The sequence below is a fragment of the Sceloporus occidentalis genome, unplaced genomic scaffold (genome assembly GCF_023333645.1).
Source record: "Sceloporus occidentalis isolate IW3139 unplaced genomic scaffold, rSceOcc1.0.p SCAF_101, whole genome shotgun sequence".
NCBI classification, from domain to species: domain Eukaryota; kingdom Metazoa; phylum Chordata; class Lepidosauria; order Squamata; family Phrynosomatidae; genus Sceloporus; species Sceloporus occidentalis.
This window is the reverse complement of record NW_028317081.1, coordinates 594,760-602,869: the sequence shown is the minus strand read 5'-3', so window position 1 is coordinate 602,869 and position 8,110 is coordinate 594,760.

Below are 8,110 nucleotides of genomic sequence, written 5' to 3'. Positions count from 1 at the left end.
ACTCTGAATGCACTTTACTTCTTCCCCGATGGATCCCGAGCCACGCATTCATTTAAAAAAAAGAAGCCAAAAAATCCTGAAACAATATTCTCTGTGACTTATTGAATTAAAAGTGCCCGAGACACATAAAGCCAGCAGTATTCTGCCCCAAGCCACTCGATCTAAGAAGCCATTGCATGTGTTTATATGAGTTCGGAAAAGGTACATAACCATAAGCAATAATTGTTCATCATATTGATGGCTAGAATCTGATTTACTTGTTCATGAGTTGTGATAATTTATATTTTTTTAATATTGAAGTTTAATTAAGTTTATTAGATACTTTATTGGCTGATTTTCTTGTTCACATGATTAAGCAATCGCCCTTACAAGTCCAAATTTGGGCCTTTGGGGGTTAACGTGTGCAACTTTTTAAACTATTTGTATTTAATCAGATGTGTATTTTTTGGAAATTCCTCTATATATAATATGTATACATATATATTTCTATTTTATTAAAGGTTATTATATGGTAGTGTAATATACAACTGAGAATTTATTTAACGGTAAATGCACGGCATGCGTATTAAAGTGAATTTATTCTGTTTACACTAAAACACTCATTTTCCTATTAATAATCTATATTTACAGCTCACACGGCCTTGTGCATCCTTATTAGTTTTATTTACTCTCTTGGTAAAGAATATTACTCTGACCAGCACTTCTAGCTTGTAAAGGGCTAGATAAGAATCTGATGCACTGCTATAACGGAGACCCCCGATTGTGGGGAGCCCTCTATCTAGGGGAACGCCGGCGCCAGCGCAGCCCGGCGAAACCCCTTCCCACCCCGGGCCATGTATACCGCTGGAGCAGAGTTCCGCTCCCCCTGTCCCCGCTGAGTCCGAGCGCTGGGATATGAAGTCATTTCCCGGAGCTCGGATCTAGACAGCGCGTGAGGACCGTGAGGGAAGAGAAAAGCTCTCATCAGCCAGCGGACAAAAAGGTAGGAAAGCAGGGGGTGAGGGGTGTGTGAATAAGTGGTTTGTGTGTTGAAGTAAGTAGGTTAGCGTGTGTGTAAGTATTTACGTGTAAGCGTGTTAGTGTGTGTATGTGTGTTAGTATGTTACTGTTTTATATTGCTGCGTGTGTAAGTATGTTACTGTGCATGTAAGTTTTAGTGTTAGTGTGTGTAAGTATGTTAGTATGTTACTGGGTTTATTGCTGCATGTGTAAGTATGTTACTGTGTGTGTATAATTACCGTATTTTCTCGATTATAAAACAAGGTTTTTTTTTCAGAACAAAGGCTCTAAAAAAATACCTCTCGTCTTATATTCTCAAATAGAGGACTGACTATAAGACCAAGATCCAGATCCCCTGCAGTGCTACAGGGGACCTGGATCCTCAAACTCTGCAGGTTGGCAACTAAAAGGAAATAAAAACAAAAAATGCATAGTTTATAATTAAATATGAAAAAATTGTTCACATTGTGAATTAATATTTACTGGTAAAACTTTTTTCATATAGGGTAGTCTTATATTCAGGCTTTTTCTATTTTTTCTAAATTAATATGCACATTCGGGGGGGTTGTCTTATAATCACGGTCAGCTTATAATTGAGCAAATACCGTACGTTACTGTGTGTTTGCCTGAGGGCAGATAGCCACGCACCCCTATGCACAGAGCCCATCCATTAGGGTAGATTGCAGCGCACCCCTATGCACAGAGCCCATCGCTGAGGGCAGATAGCCGTGCACCCCTATGCATTTCAAATCAACTAATTTTAAAGCGCAAATGAGATAATAAGAGACACAAACAGGATGGAAAAGAGAAGAATTAACAGAGTAGGACGCAGAAGGTGGGAAAATGAGGAATAAAATAGGGCCAGTGGGTCAGCACGTTGATATTCTGTCGGGGAAGTGATGTTTGAGCCCTCACCCATTTCTTACTCCTTTCAAGACCTTTGTGGTCTGGCTCCAACTCCTTAACTCAGATACGAACCCTTCCTGCATCCTAAGGAAAGGGAGAGCTCTGGGGGAGGGGGCAACCCTGGGTATGTAGAGAGGGCAGGAATAGCCAACATGGAGAAGCCGTAGCATAATGGTCAATAAGGCAGCATGAGGAGCTACCAATAAGATTCGTTGGATGCAGGGCAGGGTTGGAGAGGCAGCTTCCCTGGTGGGAATCGGGTGTTAGTATGGATGCAGTTAATGGAGTCTAACCAGAACAATTGTTAATACCAAACCATTAAAAAGACCACAAACCATCAGTTAGGAAATTACCTAAACTTCCTCGGAATTAATTACTTGGTTACACCCTAAAACGGTATTTGCTTGCATCATATCATCCTAAGAATGTCATTATCTGCCACACACCCACATATCTCCCACCTTACTTAGGTCCTACGCGTTTCTACGTAGTCACCCCCTACGTACTTCTGAGTCATCCCCTGCCTATTTTCTAAAAATACCCCAAAGCCGGAGAAGAGGGTAGCTCCAGGCAGCCAACCCTGAGAAGGTTATGGCCACCGTGCCTCGGGACACCTTGATTACAAACAAATAAACAGAACTCACACAGCCTCCGACATAACGTCATAGAAACTCGACTTACCGTATTTTCCTTCACACACAAAGGACGCAACCGACAAGTTCCAAAAGTGATCTATAGACGGGAAGCTCTAGCGATCAGAGCCATCTACACTTACCGAGGCCTCTCAATACCACAGCTGGTGAATATTTCAGTTCATTGTGTATTGAGAAGAGGAGAAGACGGGCATCACCGCCTCCGAGGCCGGAAGCCACGCTTGGCAGGAGTTGGTGGAAGGGATACTTGTCCTTGAAACGTTCCCAAATGTTCCTTCATTACCCAGCCTTTCTTCCCTCGTTCAAAAACACGAACACTTTGTGAATGAGAAGCTGGATGACTAATAAAGCCTAAAGGCCGCTGTTATACCAGTACGGCGGATCTATAATTCCTCAAATAAAGTCCAGGGGTAGAAACGCCGCAAATGCGGCCCACGAGACCTCGAAGTGCGGCTCGCGTAAGATCGGCAGCCAGGGCAACCGATCTTACGCGGTCCGCACCTCGAGCCCGGCTACAACAAGAGCCCTGCTACTTACCTGTGGGAGGGTCTCCTGTACTGCACAGGGGAAGCGGAACCCAGCAGAGTTCACGTGACATCACATCACATCCTGCTTCCTCTGTGCAGTACCAGAGAACGCAGAGGGAGGCCGCGCCCCCTGCTGAAGTCTGTGAGCGGCATCGAGGAGCTGCAGTGCAGGTAAGGGGGTGGGGAGGGTGTTTGAATGAGTATGCGTGATTGAGGGAATGAATCTGTGAATGAATGAGTATATGAATGAATGAGTGTGTGTGTGATAGCATGGATGTGTAAGTGCTGGAACCTAGGCATGATGGGACTGTGATTGCTGTTAGCAATCACACTCCTATCATGCCAAGTCAGCCAGTACATGCTGAAACCTAGCTAGCTGCCCCCTTGTGTATTGATGCTGCCAGCAGTATGGGGTCTACACATCACTTACAGCCACCCTGTACCAGCATGTACTGGCTGACTTGGCATGATAGGAGTGTGATTGTTGTTATCATGCCAAGTCATATTTTTTTGTCCAATTGTGGTGTGTTACCTACTTTTATTAAAAATGTGAGTTTTTATTATTATTTTTAAAGGTGGGGGGTCATTTTTGGTTTTGGCTAAGTGAACCGTGAATGTTTTGGTCCAGAATTTTCATTTTGGTGCATCCCTAGAATAAATAGAACTATTTCATTTTTAATTATCCTGAGTCCTGAATTTGTAGTCACAAAACTTTCTAGGCCCAGAAATCAGTGAGAGGAAAAGTAAAGGTTTTGTGTCATTTACTTTATTTTAATCTGCATATTTTATTAAAGGCCATATTTTCTCACAGTGAAAAATGAGTGCGGCCCGCGCATGTATACAATTCTGAGGTGGCCCACTGCAGAAAAAACTTGGACACCCCTGGGGTAGCTAGTGAGAAGGGGGGTAAGGAGAGGGTAGCTAGTGAGAAGGGGGGTAAGGAGAGGGTAGCTAGTGAGAAGGGGGGTAAGGAGAGGGTAGCTGGTGAGAAGGGGGGTAAGGAGAGGGTAGCTGGTGAGAAGGGGGGTAGGGAGAGTGTAGCTAGTGTGAAGGGGGCGGTAGGGAGAGGGTAGCTAGTGAGAAGGGGGCGATAGGGAGAGGGTAGCTATTGAGAAGGGAGGGTAGGGAGAGGGTAGCTAGTGAGAAGGGGAGTAGGGAGAGGGTAGATAGTGTGAGAAGGGAGGGTAGGGAGGGGGTAGATAGTGAGAAGGGGGCGATAGGGAGAGGTTAGCTATTGAGAAGGGAGGGTAGGGAGAGGGTAGCTAGTGAGAAGGGGGGTAGGGAGGGGGTAGATAGTGTGAGAAGGGAGGGTAGGGAGGAGGTAGATAGTGTGAGAAGGGGGAGAGGGGGTAGATAGTGTGAGACATGTGAAAGTAGGGATCTGATAGGGGGAAATGCTGTCCCCCCCCCAGATTTTTAGGGGTTCCTACGCCCATGGCATTATCACACTCTCCCCACTTCAGTTGCCTCTGCGGGGGCAGTAAGAGGAAGCAAAACGGGGACTTGCAGCACGTGTCTGACAGCCCTGTGCGCCTAGAGATCCCATGCATGCCTTTGCCAGGATCCTTGTACATCACCGTGCGCTTCACACCGTCCATTCTGGAGCGCCAGATAAACACTATTTATGTAACTAAGACATTTAGGAGATTCATGTATTTTGTTTAACTTTATTTATAAACACACTTCCTACACTTTCCATACAGATCACTGATATACTCACACCAGGGAAATATTCTGAGCTCACAGAGAAGAGGGACATCGGGGGAGGAAAGATTTCAGAGCCGAAGAGGGACTGTCCCTCCGAAACAGAGACACTTGTGAGGTTTGAAGCGGGTGTGCTCCGGTGCTCTCCATCCAAGGACATTTAATCCAGTGCACAATAAACCTGCCCCCATCACACGCCACGCCCCAAACCACTACAATCACAGAGAGACACGCCTCTCAGTAGAACGTCGGCAATCAGACCACGCCCATCTCGCGGCTTCATGTTAGAAAGTTTAAACTGCATGGCACACCTACAGCGCGAGCCCTCTTGTTAAGTCACGCCCACGTGTCATCAGCGGCGTCACGCGCAGGCCGGAAGCGTTTGCAGCCTGTGAGGAGCAGGTGTCCGGTCCTTTCCGGTGACCCAGACCTGGCCGAAACGTCTCAATAAGCCGGCTGGAGGTACTGGGTCATTGCAGGCCTGGTTATGAACTCGTGCCGAGTCTTTATGTGCGCTTCTTGCGCCGCTGGTGCCAGGAGGCTGGCACCTCGGGCGGTAACGCACTCTGCGTCCCTCCGCTTGGTCTCCTCCCTGCCGTCCGGGCCGGGCAGTTCTGGAGGATTCAGGCCCAAGAGGGTGGCGGTAGTGACCAAGACCACAAGGTACGAGTTCGAGCTGCAGCGGTACCGGTACGCAGGGCTGTCAGAGGACGAGCTCAAGGAGCTGGTGAGTGGCGGCTGGAAGATCACGAACTGGTCTGGGCGGGTGACTACACGGTACCGGGGGGCGTGAGCAGCTGTCAGACCGGCACGACATGCCTGCGACATGCGTGTCCGTCAGTTACACATGGCCACATGTGCCCCCCCCCGGTCTGTGCGGCCGGTGACATCCAGGGTGTAGGACGCGAGCTTTTATCAAATAAATCTGCCCCTCCGAGGGCCTAGAAAACTTTAATATGTCTCGTATTGTTAAATTGTGTATAAAAAAAAAAAATAATTCCGGTGTAAAGTTTGCAAAGTGATCTTATCACCATAGCAACCAGTAGAAAGTTCCAGTGTGCAGGAATCTTCCACTGGCTGCTGTGGTGATAACACTTTTCAATGTTTTTACCGGGATCGTAAGATCGGAAGCAGGTCGGCTGGAGGGGTCCTGTTTGCTTCTCCATGAATGATCTGCCGTTCACTTGCCCCTTCCGTACGCCAATACCCCGGGTGGGGCAAAATGTAATATTGTGGGCATTGTAGAGATCTGCGTGTGGTAAATGATCGGTAAGGCAGGAATGTGTATTGGGGAAGAAGCAGGGGGGAACAGTGCTGTCAGTCTGTTTAGTTTAGGGGGTCCCCCCGAGTTAATTCACCAGGGATGAGCTGAACAGTGGAGTGCTTACTGACATCCGCATCACAGAATTGGCCCTAATTAAACACAGAAACCTAGAATTTGACGAATTCTCCTGGTAAAGACTCGCACCTTCCCGTCTTAGTTTTCTGCCTTTTCATATGAATGTTTGAATTCCCTCACTGTATCTGCCTCTACGGCTTCTGATTGGAGGCTGTTCAATTTATTTACCACCCTCTCAGCTTTGTTTTTAAGCCGTCTTAAATAATGTCAGCCCCGTTGCTACTGGAAGAACATGCAGTTACTCGGCATCACCTCGATGTTCATCTAACAGAGCTGATACCGTCGGGAGACCCCAGCTGACCGCTGGGGTTTTAGTGATCGACCCCCTTACCCCAGGCATGTCTCGGTGTGAAAATCTTCTGTTAGGTGTGGTGCCGTCTGGTGGGTAAAGGAAATGGTTAACCTGTACGGGGACCCCCTATGTAGAGGATGACATTCTGGACGCGTAGAGCTTTTATGGCTGGTTAGGTTGGAGAAGCGGGACTTCGGGTTACGGAGGACTGAGCCACCTCTTGGAAAGTAATCACATGCAGAGCCGATCCTTCTACACACGTCACAGAAGCCGTACCTGCTTTGTGTTGGGGTTTGAATAATAATAATTCCATCGTGAATGACCAATCCGACCAGAGGAGTTCCTGTGTCATATCTCCAGGCCGGCACAGACAGGGTTATAGTGAACTCATTGTCTGCTTCAAAATTACCTCCTGAAAACAAGTCTACTTCCCAAAGGAGTGCTTCTCACGCAGATAAGATGTTATTCATCCTTAGGCGACTCGGTGATGTTCCTCAGGCACCATAAGGGTTAACCTTGTTAAGGATGGAGGGGGATCCTTCTTTTTTTCTCGGACGTTGGGTAATCGGCCAGGCGGCAGCGAACACGCAGTGTGCGGATTTATTGCGCAATGCGGACGGCTCTTCCCAGAGCTTCCGTGCGATGCGTTCGGTAACACGAAGCCTATCGTGGGTTTTGGAGCGAAGGTGAGAGTCGGTAATCTGTGAAGCGACGGGAGTCCTGCGGCGTCACGCGAACAGATGGATTAGTGACATCCTAGTTGGAGAAGAAACGTACTTCTGTTGGCTTTGGGACGGAGTAAGTGTCGGGGACGTTGCTTTGACTTATAATATGTTCAGTACCTCTGGGGCCAGCATCTGCAATAGAAGTGCACTTCCCAATAACGTATGATTATTAGTGAAGTGGCTATCATGGTTTAATAGACTGACGTTGAAAGGGAAGATCTGTTAATATTTGAATGAATTAACGGCGTTGCTTTCATCCGCTCTACAAGCGCATGATGCTGTTTAATTGGCTTTGCGTTTTAAAACGCATTTAGGAGGATTAAATGTTTTGATGAAAGGGAGTTGGATCACCCGAGTGCCAGATGCTCCGGCACGACACTCGGAGTGCTTATTATCTGTTTCTGTGCGTGATATCGTGGCGCGTACCCTGTGAACGAGTGCTAGCTCTGCGCCTAGCTTCCTGTCATGAACACAGTGCGTTGCATTCCCTACTGACAACAAAGCTACTGCATTTCACTCATTTTTACTTTAATTGTCCGTATCGGGGTCTAATTTAATCTCTAACAAACTCGGCGTATAAGCTGATCTGTCTTTGTGTCCTGCGCGGTTTTATTAGCTGCCCACGCGCTGTTACTTTGCTTTTGAGCTTCTTACACTTTTTGGTGCATGTTGTAGCATTTACTGACCCTGTGAAGGGTTAATTTCTGAGTTATCTCGCGTTGTGCCGAGGCCCTGCAATGTAGACGGTGGCCTTGGTTAGGCGCATGCGCCGCTCTTTGCTCCGCTTTAGAATGTTGTGTCTGTAATTTGAAATGTTCTATTTCTAAGGCTCCGCTTTGTCTTTCTTTTTCAGCTCGCGTTAAAGGGTTCCAGCTACAACGGTCTGCTACATCGACACAGTATCC